The following is a 16,486-nucleotide window of genomic DNA, read 5'->3' on the forward strand; positions in this document are numbered from 1 at the left end:
GAGCCGGAGCACATGGCTGGGCAACAGCAGAGATATGCAGCCCCCAGACATGGCACATCAGGCTGCAGGGAACTGAGACCACTGACAATGAGCAGATGGCTGGAGGTCACACCAAAGTCCCAACAGGCTCTGGGGTGACAACCTGACTGTCCAGCACTTGCTGCGGTGCTGGGCCACAGATACCAGTGGCAGCTCAGCCCTGACCTCTGAGAGCCTCAGCCTTGCTCCCACAGCAGCCAGGGACACAGTCCAGATGGTGGCACTGAGCAGTGGTGGCAGCTCCATAGTGAGACCGCGTCCCTCCAGCTCCCAGCTCCAATGCCGGCCCCGCCGCAGAGTGAGCAGGCCCAGGGAGCACAGGGACTGGAGCAGCTGTTGGGGTGACACAGCAGAGATCACTCAGTGTCTCCTCTGCACTCTGGGAATCAGCTCGTGGGGCTGGAGCAGCTGCTGGGATGACACAGTGGAGATCAGCCCCGGTGCCTCCTCTGCCCTCCAGGGTCCGGCTGTTGCTGGCGCTGCCAAGCCAAGGGGCTGTGGTGGATGTGTGCAGCTGTGGCTCCAGCTGCCGAACAGACCCTGTGCCAAGGCCCAGGGTGGGCTGGCACCCACCAGACCATAGCTCAGAGACACAGCATATTTAAGTCCCTCAAACAGTTTTCCTCATGGAACACTGCAGATGCCAGCCTTCCTCGAGGCCTGATGGGTGCCGGATTACCTGGGATCCTGCATTAATCGGCAGAGGTGTCGGAGGTGGCCTTGGGCAAATATTTACAATTACTGTGGTGGTGTGTCTGTGCATGTCCTCAAAACACAGAAGGGATAGGGTTCAAATGGCACTTTAATGAGCTGCAGGACAGCGGGAGGGTAGAGCTCCTCATGCTAATGTGTTGAGCAGTCCAGGGTGGGAAGATTGTCTTCATCTGCCCACAAAGGCGTGTTGGTGTTGGAGTGGCAAGTGCTCAGCAGCCCTTCTAGGACCTGTGTGTTTTGAATAGGGACCATCTCGGTTTCTGCATCACACGGCTGTGAGCGTGCTGCTTGGACTCGGGGAACTGCGCTTTTTCTGCCCAAGGCTGGTCTGTGCTCACATCCACATTGCACAGACAGGAATGGAAACACTCAAGTTGTGCCGCGTGCCTGGGATGCCGGCTGAATGAATAACACGAGGTTATAAAGCAGGATTCCCCCTCACAAATTTGTTCTTCCAGTGGAAAGCACAGAGGAAAAACATCCTTTTAAGTTCTGCATCCCTCTTCCCACTCCTTCTGAAGAGCAGGCAGGCAGTGTGGAGATGAGCAGGAATGGATGAATTCCCCCAGAAGAATTTCTTCTCGATTCTTTTCTACATTTTGATGATTTCATTCCTCCAGCTCTCATTAGCACCTCCTTTATCCCCAGTTCTTCCCCAAAGGCATTCTGCTCTCTCTCCCTCCTGCTGCAAAGGGAGCGGCAGAGCAGGGATAGAAGCGGATGCTGTGCACCACCTCATGTTGAGGCCTGGAATTTCAGAGCCTGATCCCAGCTCCAGCTCTCACCCATGGCGAGGGAGGTGGAGTCCTCATCTGCCCCAGAATTTACTCTGCTGGATAAGAGCGCTGCCTCATCCTCACATCCTCACACAAGGACTCAGTGGCAGTGTCCTGCCCTTTGTTAAGGCCCTGTGGTCTGACAGACCTGCCGAAGCCCCAGCAGCCAGATGAGCTGTCCCATGGGCTCTGAGGGCTGATTTCTGAAGAGGAAAGTCTGTTCTCCCAAGTGCATCCCTTTTCTGCACTAAAACCAACCCCAGATGCTCTCCCAATCCAGCCCGGCTCTTTCAGAGTGGTCACAGGATTTTGTGTCACCCTGTTTGTGAGCAATCCCCTGCTCTGCCTCTCCTCCCCAGGACCCTCAAGAGGGAAAGGAGGCAGGGTTTGACAGACGAGAACTATCCAGCCTGATTTCCAGCCATATCCTGCACATCTCTATACTGCCAATGCTGTTTGCACTCCCCATGCCGGAGCACAGCAGCAGATTTGCTCACAAAGTCCTGTTGTGCCAAGGAAAAGGATCCTGAGTCCCTCAGGTCAGGCATGCAGAGACAGACAGACATACTGCCTGTACTTTTCCCTGGCATCCTTGGGCTGTGGGTCCTTGCTCTCACATATTCATGTTGGAAAAATATTCATGATGCTTGTGGAGCCCAGGGGTCAGCTTTGGGCTCCAGAGGAAGCACACATCTGTAATTCTGCATTCCCCACAACACCCCCAGCTCTGGTGGCCTGAGCTGCACCTGTACCAGCCCCTGGATAGGAAAGGGGCCCAAGCCCATCCAGCCTTGCACCCAAGGACACGATTTTGACCCCTAAACAATCATTTCAGTAGGAAATAAAATGAGAAGGAAGTACAGAAGTTACTCCCAAGGTCACGCACTGCAGAAGGCAGCACTGCACTCAGTGGGACATGCACTGCAAGGAGCAGGACAGCGCTGCTGGAGTGTTCCCTGTGAACTTGATTTCAGGCTGCTGGACCTGCTCAATGGAGCATCCAAGGGGAACATTGGCTCTCAAGGCACAGAGATTTCTAAAGCGTTTTTATGACTATTTCTCCTTCCTCTGACATACTTCCAAAGCTGCATTTGAGAATGTCCCCTTGTAGTCACACATCCCTGTGATAGAACAAAGGGAAAGAGAGGTTACACCACACCTGCATTCACCAGCTCCCAGCCAAGGATGTCTCAGGCTGCTGTCACAGGGCTCCCACAGTGACCACGCTGGCTTAGGGAGTGCTTCAGGTACCCCCTGTGCTGTGCAAAAGAGAAACCAACTCTCAGCAGCCAAGCCAGCCTTCTTCAACCCCAGCCAGCTCCTGGCATCACCAGAGCTGCACTGACTCACCATGCTGCAAGGAGCATTCCCCCTTCCCAGCTCTCGGCTCACACACACCCAGGGCAGCCCTTCCATGTTCACGTAAGTCTTCCACTTTCTTTGAGCCTCACACATTTACAGGTAACAGGTATTGCACTGCTACAGCTTTTCCACCCCAGCATTAGGCTACCTTAGCAATTAAACAAAGCAAATATGCACTTAGTAAGACCTAGGTCAGGCTTACAACCAGAAAAAAGCAATATACTCACTCCAGAGGACTCAAAATTTCCTCAACAGTTATTTTCTGCACTCAAAGGACATCAAAGACTTTCTGAAAAGGAAAGATGTGCTCTCCCAGCTTATATATTCCCCCACCCCCTTGCCTGCAGCACCCAGCAAGTGATTCCTCCTCCCTGTTCACACCTCATCAGCTGGAAGGTGAGAGAAAAAATGAATGCTGAGCTTGAGGGAATTTAAGGAGAGACAAATGACAGAAGATTCTCCCTTGGGGTTCACAGTAGCACCTCTGGGTAGGAGCAAGTGCTGGGCAGGGAACTGGGGAGACAGGACTGAGGTTTGCCAGGGCAGGATCCCTGTTTTGTCTGAGCAGGTGCCCACCCCTATGTGTGGGGCACGTGAGGCTGTCCTGAGCCCACTGCCCACCCTCAGTAAATAACCCGTGTTCCTAAACAGCACTGTCTTTGTTATTGAGGCAGAGGAGGGAGCAAAAGGCACGTTGAGGGCGTTTACTGAATCAGGTTGTGAAATTAGAGGCTGCGTGGACTCGGACATCACCGTGGGCTGGCTGCCCACAGTCTCTCCCCAGAGGTGGCACAGGCAGAGCGGCCGCCAAGGCACAGGTGTGGGGATGAGCAAGACTGCAGCGGGTCAAGCCCAGATGTTTATCTGGGTGGTGGGAGCAGGCAGGCCTCCTGGGAGGCAGCTAACCTTAGGAACAGGCACTGTGTCTGTCTTACGGCTGAAACCCAGAGAGAGAGCTGGACACAGCCCTGGGATGGGAGCTGGTCCGTTTCCAGCAGGGAGAGAGGCCAAGAGCTTTTAGGTAGCCCGGAGAGTGGAGCCTGCCCCACTGTGTCCTGCTGTGGCAAGCCAGTCAGATGAGACTGGGGCAGGCCATGCAGAATAGAACAAAATGCAAATCAGAGCGAGAGAAGCTCATCTCAAAAAAACCGTGATGTGCTGCTGTTCAATGAGAGGCGGCTGGGAGAGCAACTGATGCCGAAAGAGCTGTGAGCACAGCAGGCGAGGCTGCGTGAGGTGACAGGGACAGTGGCTTGGATGAATATGGCTGAGCCTGGATCGAGAAGACGCTACCCCATGAGTGTTGCCACCTCATTATAGGTTGTCAGCCCTCAAGTCTGCATGCCAGGTTCAAGTGAAGCCTCCCTGAGCTCCAGCCCCTTCCCATCCACACCCCTCCCCCTGCCAGCCGTGTGACTCCCGGTGTCAGGAGAGGAATTCCCTGTGGAACAGGCACCTGGCCCAGCAGGTCCAACAGGGCGCACTGCCTGCTGCTCTGCTCCTCCCTCGGCAAGCATGGGGCTCGAGAGCAGAGTGGTGTGTGCTGGCTCCAAATTAAAGTGATGTTCAGGCTTGATGGAAAATTAAAGTCTGGAGGAGGAAGAGGAGGAGGTGGAGGATGAAGCCATGCACAGGTGCACACATACACTGACTATCTTGCCCCCTCCATTGCTGCTGCAGCTGATGGAGTGAAGGGACATCCCATGTGGGAGCTAAAACTATATGGAGAAGCTGAAAAGCTGCGGTGAGACTTCAAAATTTCAGCTGCTTCCCACAGCAGAGGCCATGGTGATACCAGCCCAGCCCATGAAAACCTGCGTGGGGAGCTGACGCTGGGTGAGAAAAGCTTCTTTCACCTAACGCAGATCTGGCACAAGAGCAGAGCTGGGAGTCTCACCCAGCAGTTCAGAGGGGAAACACAATTCCCTCAGCTCATTAGGAGGGTGATTAGTTACTCAAACCATTTAGTGAGGGTTGCGGTGAGATCTCCACTGCCAGCTCTGAACACCCACCAGCCCACGCTCCATTCTCGGTGCAATGGGACGCAGAGCCGAGCTGACCTGTGGGCTGAGCTGCCCGATCATCCCGGCTCCCCCACGCCCTGGGGATGGTCCATTCAGCTGGCATGGCAAAACAAAAATATTTTTAATTTGGATGGAGATAAAAGGTAAAAACTTCACATCTGAGAGCTCTGAAGTGTTGTTATGGAGGTGCTTTATCTCCTTGTTTTCCAGAGAAGCTCCTGCTAGACCAACCCGTGCAGCTATCCGAGGATCTCAGTCTTCAGCCGGCGCCAAATTCCTGCAGAGCAGGGAACTCACATTAATTTTTTTATTTTTAAAGCTCCAGTTCCTGGAGCAATGGGAGGATTTTCATACCTCACCATCTACTTAAAGTAAGGCAAGTTTCTCACCTTCCCAGCAGCTCACAGATGCAAGGAGAACGTCAGTAGAAGGTTTTAAGGAGATCTGATGGTTGTTTGATGGAAGTAGACTTCCCAACACTGTCCTTTCATGCTGGGGTTTGTAGAGCATCCCGGGGTTCATGGAGCTGCTTTGCTGCTGCTGGAAAAGTTGGTCTCACTCTCACACAGCTCATTATTGCAATTGCAGCTCTCAGGGAGCGGGGAAATGTGCTCCTTCACAGGCACATCCATCCTAATGGCTTCTGCCTCACTGCCAAGGATAGATCATCACAAATCAGGGCTATGAGGACTTTTGGAGAGCCCTTCTGCTTCAGGTGTTTCATCCTGTCAGTGAAGGAGCCCTCCGAGACACCCATCAGCCAGCTGAGAGTTGTGTTTGGGGAGCACATTGCTGGCTCAACAGAGTGAGGAAAAAATCTATTTCAATTCATTTTCATACCAGACAGAGCGTTCAGAACTGCGCTGCCAGGCACCCCCTCCAGCAGGCAGCCCTGACCTGGGTCAGTCCTCACAGGTGCTGCAGTGCACTGGGTGAGTTCTTGCAACTTCATAGCCACTCACAAAGGTTTACAGGTTTGAAAAAAGTATTTCCACCAGCTCAGGAGGGCAGGAAAGCTGTCTCAGCACACGGGATGCTGCTTTCCTGGGGGGATGTTGCTGCAGAGCCCGGGGGTCACCTCAGTGGGACCTTGTCAGAACAGGGAACCCAACCCAGTGCTGAGCACAGCAGGGATGAGCAGAGGAGCCCCTTTCTGCACAGTGGATATTTGCAAGTGAAAGGCCGAAGGTGGCCTCACCTCTTCCGTGTCACTGGTGGGATGTGCCCAAGCAGGACTCCCCCAGAGGCAGTGGGGATGCACTTGGACACCCGCAGAGCAGTGCTGCACAGCCCTGGGTGCTGCCTGCCCCAGAACCAGCCTTGGTTGGGTTCCCACCCAGTGCTTTTGTTATCTCTGGCTGGGATCAGGTGATGCCAAGCCCTTTTCGGGTGAGAGGCAGCTCTCCTGGCTTTGACCCATGGCAGGAGCAGGCTGGGCACCAGGCAGGGCGAGGGCGGATGTGGGGCACTGCAGGGCAGCTCCCTGACAGCCCCTCACCACTGACCCGGGCCACGGTGCCTGCCCAGCCCACTGTGCCCGGATGGGACAGCTGCCCGCATCACCCATGCAAGGCCACCCGAGGCCAGCCCGACTGCCCCTGTCCCTGAGCGGACTCTGGCTCTCCCTGCACACAGAGCACAGGCTCTGTGCCCTGCTCCACAGGAACCAACAGCTGGAGCTTTCCAGGGGCCTCATGGGGCACAGAACTGCCCCCAGCCAGGACATCAGTGACAGCCCCGCGCTGGTGATCGTCCTTCCCACTGATTCATTCCCACAGGCACAGGCAGATTTGAGTCCTTACAAACTTAGCGAGATTCATGGAGGGTTTTCCAAAAATCATTCATCAAAACTTCTGCAGATAATTATGAGTTTGTTGCTCATTTATTAGCACCAGGCTGTAATTACTTGGTATCCAGATGATTTGCTACACAGATCATGTGGTGCTGAGTAGGTCAGATGAGTACAAGGCTCAGATTAGGATTTTTAAGTTTGTTTTCCCAGGAAAGTCTGCAATGCATCCCTAAATGCTGTTATGTTGTCAACAGCCCATCTGTGGGAAGACAAAGGCAGACATGGGGACTTTGGGATAAACATGGATGAGCCTTTATAGATAATTTTCTCTGTTTTCTCCAGCTATAGCAATGTGGGTGCAGGGACTTGGCTTTGTGTTTTCCAGGTGTGTGACACATGCATCCCTGTGACAGTTTTCCTGACCCCAGCCAGTCCCTTTTCAATGCATTTTGCTGTTCAGGGGCCAGATGCAGCACACAAGTGGCCATGAGACAGCACTTGGCCAAAGCTCTGCCCCTGTGACCCTGTGGCAACACTGTCTTCAGCCGTGGTTCTGCTCCCCATGCTTGGGACCAGCCCTGCTGCCAAAGCTCCCAGCCCTGGAGCTGTGGCTGTGCCATTGGGGTATGCAGGCAGTGCTCCCTATTTTTAGGGGAGAAGGCTGCCATGGTGCTGGAACTACCCAGGAGCACAGGGAGCAGATCCTTTTGGCGGCAGCTGCCCTTCCTGGCTCTGTTTGGACACTGTGGCTGCCATAAAGAGCCTGTCTTGTTGCCTCCCACAGCAGAGGCAGAGCAGGAGCTGTCTCTTGAGCTCAGGTGGGGACACTGAGGCCCCAGGAATTGTCAGGGCTTTCAGGAGTTCACTTATGGCAGGTGAAGCTGAGCTGGTGCTTCCGCTCTGTGTCGGGGCCAGTACCAATGGAGGCAGAGCCCAGGCAGCCCTGGGCAGGAGGTTCCATGTGAGAGCTATACAGGATCCCCCCTCCTTGTGGGGATGGGCAATGCCACCCGCTCAGTGTGCCTGGAGACCCTCTGCATGGCTTTGGCTGGGTTGCCTGGGCTGGGCAGAGCAATCTGTCCTAGCACTGGGGCAGGAGAGGGGCATCCTCACATGCAGTGAATCACCTGCAGAATCCAGGGAGTTCTGGGCTGCCTTTGAAGCACTGGTTCATCTCTTTTTTCGGCACCCAGTGGGGGAGTTGGACATCCTACATATCCGAGACCAAAGGTGGTTTGAGGGGAACCAAGGTGGGATCACTGTCTGGCTTTGTGTGGGGCGAGTCAGGATGAGCTCCAGCACCTCCCAGCCCCGAAACTGGCCTCAGCCTGCAGCCCACAGGAGTTTCACTCCTGAAAACCAGCCTCGTGGCTGGCCACAGCCACCCCAGCACCTCTGATCCCCAGAACAGTCTGGTACCTCTGCGGTGAGTCCTGTCCCTCCCCTCCCTTCTCAGCTCTGTGTGTGTGTGGGCCATGCAGGGCTCAGAGGGTCTCCAGCAGCCCTACCCCATGAACAACAGTGGCTACTCTTTGCCCCTGGCTGAGCCATGTCAGACGTGGCCACCTGAAGGGCACATTAACCCCTGGGAACGGTGCCAGGCATTGAGCGAACCACACACCCCAGTGTAGGAATTAACTTCAGTGTCTATGGCTCCATCAAGGCTCATCACTCTGGTCTCCACAGCATCTTCCTCCTTCTCCTGCTGCCCTCTGGGCAGAGGATGCCCTACAGTGTGTTCCAGAGGCAGCACATGTGACCACACACTGTTTCCTCCTGCTTGTGCAGGTACCTGGCCAGGAGACGTGGTCCTTTTTGGATGACTTGTCTTCAGCAGTTAAAATCCTTTAGCCAAAATCCTCAACTCCTCACAATGCTGGAGGACAGCTGTGAGATTCCCTGAGGAGCCCCAGCACAGGCAGGAACAGGGAGCAATGCCACAAGACCAGCTGTGGGCAACAGGAACCCGTGTGTTCAACAGCTTGGAAGAATCAGCTCAATCACCTGAAAAAGGGGACCAGGAGAACAGACCACGTCCCACAGCTGCTAGATGAGGTCCCCAAGTGCAGCTCCTCTGCCTGTAGATATCAAGGAATGTGACCACTCCTCACTCCTTTGGTCACACCGTACTGGCTGCACATGGTGGAGGGGTCCCTGCTGTGGGACACCTCTCAGAAACACAGCGAGAATGATGCCAAGACCACTTTGGAATTACTTTTTGGAACTACCCAAAATACATGGGAAGATGATATCCTTCCCCATGGCAGCTCCCCGGGAGACACATCTGGTTGTATCCTGATGGCAGAGAGGGGTGCTGCCTCCCCACAGGGTCCAGAGCCCTGCCCATGCCCTACGCTGTCCAGAGCAGTACAGCAGGGCCAGCGGTGTTCCAGGACCCTCTCTGGGAGTTTTACTGCAACTCAGAAATGAACAAAACCAGACCAACACCAAAGGGGCTGGAACACTCACCCAACAGGAGGCTTCAGGGGCCTCTGGGGTGAAATATGAGGCATTAATCACCACTGGCTCCTCCTATGCCAGTTCTGTGCAGCCTTTGGGCCTGTGGGCATCTCCTGCCAGTACCACCAGCCACCTCACATGAGGTCCTGGCTTCATGAGGGGATGAGGCAGAGGTCCCTGCTGTAGCAAACAAACTTCAACTATTTCTTTTTTGGATATGTCTTCCATTTGTTATTGCTATACCTGTTTCCCAGTGGCTGCTGCCTTAGAGAGGGAAACACTCTGATGCTCTTCCAGGCATGTTTCACAGGGTTGGGGCATTTTGCTTTCAGGTTTCCATCCAGATTTCTGGTTTTAGACAAGAACAAACAGGCTGTTTGTCTGGGCCTGGCTGGCAGTACCTGAGATGAGCAACCACAGGCTTTTATTCCTTACTCCCAGTGCTCAAACACACTGTCCCAGAGCAATGTGACCTCCCTCCCTGCGGCTGGTCACGAGGTCAATGCCACCACACAGGTGAATAAGTGATGGACCACTTGCTTGCTAATGAACTTGCTTGTGGTGCAGCGAGTGCTCTGGGACCCACACACCTGCTCAGTGTGCCAGATGTTGCTCTGCTGGTACTCACAGGTCTGTTCTGTATCCATATTCCATGGGTGCAGCATGGGACTGTTGGGTCTGTCCCATACCCGTGTCTCATGGTATAAAAAGGCTCTCAGCTGATCTCTGCAAGTTTCCTGACACATTTTGATCAAAATGCTTTTTTAGGCCAACACACCCCTCCAAGAAAATGCAGAAGGGGCATAAAATCAGCCCTCTGGCAATTTGGAGAGCTGTCGGTGCACATCCCCACAATCCATCGCAAGGGGAAGGCAGGAGCAGGACACAGTTTGTGGCTCTGGGTTAGCTCAGGTGTGCTGGGATGGCGGAGGCCCACCCATCTCTCCTGGCCCCGCTGGCCGCCGCTGGCTGCATTACGTGGAGCACAGACCTCGGTCGGACTGACTCCATCACTGACCACAGACATGCAAGTCCGGGTTAACACCATTAAAAAGAGAAAACCTTCACCTGTCCCAGGCACAGCTGGGGAAAAGAGGGGTCAGATCTGGGGGTCTGAGTGGTCCCCAAGCCCGGGTCCTGCTGGGGCCCGTCGACGTTCTGCTGTGTCTGTCAGGTCTCAAGTGCCAAAATACAGAGGTGTCTGGGCTGACAACTCAGAGACAGGAAGCTGTCAAGAAGTGAAGCAGGAGGATTTCCAGCTCGACTGGTCGCCTCGGGGAAACTTCCATTAGCGGCTTTAAAAGACATGTGTCGATGGTTCTTTCCCTGTCTCTTTTTCTTTCTCTCCTTCCTTTGGAAAGAACTGAAACATTCCAGGATTAAAATCACTGCAGAGATCCCTTTCCACTCTGCAGCTTTAAACCTGATCTGTCTGTACAAAGACCTCCCTGCATCACACATGGAGCCTAACCTAAATTTTTGTAGAATCATATTTATGGCTCCTAATTAGGGGAAGAGTCATTATCAAGCAGACTCAAGTCAGGGGAAGTTGGTGTCCTGGGGATGTGCACAGCGGGTGAATACACCAGACATGGATGGCCAGGATGAAACACTCAGAAATCCTTCGTGCTGTGGGCAGCCCATCCCTTCCAGACCTGGAGCACAAGCCTTCAGGAATTATCATCACCTTTCTGGTGCTGCAAACTCCAGGATTTGGGGTCTGAGGAGTTAATTTGAGGCAATTTTTGTCTGCAGCTCCGGTGCAGAGTCTGTGTCCCCAGCGCTAATCCTGGGCTGTCAGGTGTCTGGCACAGGAGATGCCAAGTGCTTTCCATGCTTCCTGCCCAAGCTGGACTTTAAGGAGAAAAAAAAGATGCAATGCTGGGAGTAAAACCTGACTGAATCCCTGTGGGACAGGAGCATCCAGCAGAGCACCTCAGCTAGCAGAGTGGGCAGGTGCTGCAGGAGAGGCTCTGAGACCTCCCAATTCCAGGGCAGAGCTGCCAGAGGATGGGTCACAGGCACCCCAGGGCTGCAGTGCCATCAGGGAAGAGGGATCAGACCCCAGCCATGGCCCTGAGCACAGCACCATTGGTATCAGACCACCACACTGTCATTCCAGTACTGTTGGAACCTGCCCCTGGGCTGTGGGTGGGATTGGCAGCCTTGCACAAATTCTGTTTGCTTCCCAAATGAATGTTGGCCTGGGTTCCTACCCCACTTCCATGCTCAGATTGCCCATGATAGCACTTCATGTGCTCAATCCTTAGTGCCGGGAGAGTGATAGAGCTTCCCACACTCCTGGGTGGGATGGGGGGCTGTGCCCAACATCAGTGAGAGCCTGGAGTACCAGAACTCCACCAGTCCTGGCACACTCTGCACGTGGCATGAGGTTCAGAGACCTCTATACTCCTTGGTCTATATTACCTGCCTGAGGAAAACACGTGAGCAGACTTGTTCCAGCTCATGCTGTTGCAGCACAGGGAAGGAAAGCTCATATGGCCCCAAAGCAGTGAAGGCAGTGGGCACAGTCTCCCACCATGCTGGGAGCAGTGTGCAAATGATGGTGTAACCAGTTACCAGTAACCAGTAACCAGTAAACCCTGGGCATGAGGTCCCCCATGGGCCAGCAGTGCTCCTTATCCTCCCACACAGCAGGCACCACTCTGCAGAGACCTGTGGAGTGTGGTGTCCCCTTCCCACATGGCAGGGCACATGGATCCGTCCCAGCAGGCAGGACCAGCACAGGCTGCTGGCAAGGCTGGAATGGCCCTGGTGCTGCTGGAAGATCCCTGTGGTCCCATTGCTCCAGCTGGCAGTGGGGTTTAACGCACCCTTCCCAGTGTCCCAACACTACTGCACTGTGGCTGGTGTGACACAACCCATCTGCCCTCTCCCGTCTGCCAGGGCTGGTGTGCCTAGGGCCAGAGGGTTCCCCAAAGCAATGCCTCTGGGTTTTGGAGCATAAGCAGTGGAGCTGTCTGACCCACAGAGAGACCTCAGAGGGCAGGAAAAGGCAGGCAGGTACTGCTGAGGGCAGGTGGAGCAGCAGCATTGCTGCCGCACAGCCCCGGCACAGAGCTGGCAGTGCATCAGCTGCATTCAGCCTGTGCTGATGCCGTTTTATCCCAGTGCATCCCTAATTCCGGGCTGTGTGTATCTGTGGACAGCGAGTAAGTTGGTTTTTTAATAAATGTGAAATTCTAGCTCTTGCTGCAGTGCTTTGTCAGGGACTGTGTTATTTCATGTATCTGGGTCAAGCTTATTCCTTCTTCAGTAGCAGATTCTAGGGAGCTGAAAGTGCTGCCCTTCTCCAACATCCAGCTGTGCTTCATTGCCATCTCCTTCCAGGGCGATTCATTGGGACAAAGCTCCCCATGGAGCAGTTCTTTCCCAAACAAGGACTCACAATGGGAATTTCTCCCAGCATGCCTAAGCTCGAACCTTGAGCCAAAGGCAAAAGCAATTCAGCAGGGACTGAACACATCCATGCATCCCCTGGTATGCTGGGCTCCACTGGGCTGCTCTGTCCCAACAGGAAGATGCTACTGAGGAACCAGCAGGTCTTAGTTCTCCTCCAAGGTCTTTGCCAACTTGAACTTCATGCTCACAGCAAAGAGAGATCAGCACCCCCATTTGGGGCACTGCGAGGTGAGGGATGCCTGGTGTGGGCAGCTGGAGAGCCCTGCTGGGCTCAGCCTGTGCGTGGGAGAAGTGGGAGGTTGGGATGCAATAACCCAATACCCTCATCAACATGCTGCTCCTTTCACCGGCTCATGCAGCTTGTTCTGGGGGAGCTAAAAATAGAGCAGTGAGCAGCTTTTGATAGACCAAGAAATTAAACAAAAATCCTGGGTTTTGTTTTCATTGAAAAGCATTTTCAAATGTCCTCATGGCTGTGTTGAAAATGATAGATAATGATTGGGCTTCAACAGAAGTTTGACCCTCAAGGAAGATGAGTGGGGCAGGTGGGGCAGGCTCAAGCCCTCTGTGGGGCAGCTGGGGCAGGTGGCTTAAGCCCTCATGGGTGCCTTGGCCCAGCCAATTGGAATTCGTGCCCATGGGCCGCTCACCCCAGTGCTCTGGGTAGTGCTCGGCTGCCAGGGATTCCTCAGCAAAATCTCTGCAAACGTAAAAGCAATGCCAGGACCTCACACAATGCGAGATGGGTGCTCAGGAAGGAGACAGAGGTGAGTGCTGTGGTGCTGGCCTCCAAGGTTGCCCCACATCCATCTGGCAGAGGCTGGGATTCAAAGCCATGCTACTGACGTGTGATTCAGGAGTGGTGATGAAAATGTTGCGCATTTTTTTCTGTTTTCTTAAAAACTCCTCACCCTGTGGATGCTGAGGCTGTAGCTGGCAGCTTTGATTGGATTCACCATGCAGCTGGAGAAAACCCCCTCCCAGATATCACAGAATCACAGAATGGTTTGGGTGGGAAGGGACATTAAAGCTCATCCTGTTCCACCCCTGCCATGGGCAGGGACACCTTCCACTGTCCCAGGCTGCTCCAAGCCCTGTCCAGTCTGGCCTTGGACACTGCCAGGGATGCAGGGGCAGCCACAGCTGCTCTGACAGGTAGATGCACCTCGTGTCCCCAGCCTGCTCGCTAATCTGCTTCTGTGAAACATTTGTAAAAGCAGGTTTTCCCACTTCAGAGAGGATTTCCCACTTCAGAAATCCACACTGGCTTACCATTTGGAGTGATGGCAGGCATGCATCACCTTAGCCATCTGTCACACTTTTGGTCACACCTCCCTGGTGTGAGAAATCCCCAAGGAAAGCTCTTTGGGCAGGATGGAATCCTGCTGCTCTTCCCCTCACTGCACTGGAGTCTTGGTCAGAAGTCATAGCACAGGGACCGTGTCAGGCCTGAGACCCCGTGATGGGACCAGGGGCCACCATCACAGCCAGCGCTGCGCAGACTGCGCCCTCAGCAGTGCTGAGGCAGCACCACGCACTGAATAATTGAGAATAATGAAGGCATTTCTGCAAATCAAAGCACTTCTTTCTGATAACCTGCAGACAGGATTGCTGCCTGAATTCATCAAACAAATCACCAGTCCAGATGCGCTTCCTCAGCTCTGATGCTCTCACTGAACCTGTTCAAAACTGGTTCAGAGAGACTTCCCTCTCTCAAACATGGGTGCAAAGGTGCCACAGGTGCCTCCTACTTTGGGGGTGGCTTTCCAGGGCATGCTCAGTGCCCGTCTCAGTGCTCACTGTGCCGAGACTGAGACATTCCTCTGCTCCTGTGGATCCCGGCCCCTCTCTGCAGCTTGTTCCCACAGTACTGATGCTCTGTTGAAAAGCTCCAGCTCACATGGATCCTCAGCTTGATCTGACAGTGAACCTTCTTTCCAGTCCTCAGCATTCCCACTGGTCTCATCCTGTGCACCCAAGTCAGTTTAATTTAGAAGACAACTCTGGAAGTGAATCCCAGCCCCAGGATGAGCTGCTGTGTTCCCCAATGCCAATGAGCCCTCCAGGATGCTGTGTGACACGGGTTATTGACATGACAGAGCTGGTCGATGCAGCTGCCACACAAGACTAGATTTAAAAGTTGAAAAGCCTCGGGGACTTAGGAAAAGAGTAAAAGAAAAAGAACATTCATACAAAATAATTCTCTAACTTTCACATCACCCCCCTGGCCTCCCCAGCCCTGGGCAGCTCTGTTCTGCATCACGAACTAATAGCTCAACATTTTTCAGATAAAGTTGAAACAGTCTGGAGCCAGAGAATTGTCAGAAGCATGTCTGAAGCAATGCTTGTCCAGCTCCTCATCTCCTGCCCTGCTGTTGGTTACGAAACATTTCCAGTTGCCTGCTCTGCCAGACGCTGCTCCCAGCCGTGTTCGCGGGGCTGTGCGAGCGGTGCCTGCCTGGGGGCTCCACGCTGGCACATGGCAGATTCTCCTCACGTTATCGGCCCTGACATCTGCCCACGGCCACAGTGACCTGGGACGTGCCACCATTTGACTCAGCTCTAAGGCACAGACCAAGCCAGAGGCCACGCTGAGTCACACGTGGCCAGTAAGGGTTGTGGCTTTGGGGACCAGGCACAACCAGGCTCCAAAAATCTCTGTGAGGCAGGTGATCTCCAAAACCCCCATCATCCACATGCCTCTGGGGACATAGAGTCATGGAATGGTTTGGGTTGGAAGGACCTTAAAGTTCATCCCATTCCACCCCTGCCATGGGCAGGGACACCTTCCACTATTCCAGGTTGCTCCAAGCCCTGTCCAGCCTGGCCTTGAACACTGCCAGAGATGGCACAGCCACAGCTCCTCTGGGCACCCTGTGCCAGGGCCTCCCCACCCTCACAGGGCAGAATTTCTTCCATGTATCCAAACTAAATTTTCCCTCTTTCCATTTTGATGCAGCACTCCCTTCCTCAAGAATGACAGAGGGACTGACTGTGCCAGTCTGGGGGGAAACCTCCTGCACCTGTGCATCCTGCTGTGTGTGTACCAGGGGATTGGACATGCTGAGGTGTCCTGAGCTACAGGGAATGGCAGGGAGCCTTCCAGAAGCATCACAGATGGTTGCTAGCCTGGGTTCCCCCAGTTCGCCCAATTTCCCGCAAGTAAAAGCAAGAAGGTGACCAGGCCTCAGGGGCTGTATTCCATGACAGCAGCACCTCAGCTGGGCACGGCTGTCTGGGCTCAGCCAAGCATGCTCTGAGTCACTCCAGAGATCACCCTGTGGTCATCTCGGAACTCTGGGAATAAAATCCTTGTGAGATCTGGCTGCTGAGCCAACAACCACAGACAATATGAACAAACACACACTTCGGCAATCCTGTTTGCTGAACTTTGCCATTACGCCTCGGCCCCTGTGCTGGCAGGGCTGGGTTGTGTCTGTCTGTCCTGCAGCTCTGCCCAGCTGCACACACTCACCTGAGGGTCTCTGTTACCCCCCCCGGTGCTGGGACCAGGGTGGGCAGCTCGGGTTTGAGTTCTCTCAAACGTTCAATTGCACCATCTGTGTGTGGTGAGGATGGCCTTGGGGCAGCTGAGAGGAGCAAATTCCCCCTGGGATTTTGGAGTGTGGAGGGAGAGGAATAGGTCAGCTCACAGACCTTGGCGATGGAGAGTGGCTGGACCGTGGGCTCAGCATGTTGCTCTTTGTCCAGCCCAGTCAGACCAGGACATCTACAGGCAGGTGAGATGTGACAAAAACTGTTGTCACTGCTGAACGAATGGCAGTGGGAGCCTAGATCCCATCACCCAGCGGTGGTGGGCAATGAACGGGGTCTGTAGGGAGCATTGGGAAAGCTGGGAGGACTCAGGGGTTCTTCAGGTCTTGTCAGCCATCCTT

This window comes from Aphelocoma coerulescens, chromosome 4A (genome assembly GCF_041296385.1).
Source record: "Aphelocoma coerulescens isolate FSJ_1873_10779 chromosome 4A, UR_Acoe_1.0, whole genome shotgun sequence".
Lineage (NCBI taxonomy): Eukaryota > Metazoa > Chordata > Aves > Passeriformes > Corvidae > Aphelocoma > Aphelocoma coerulescens.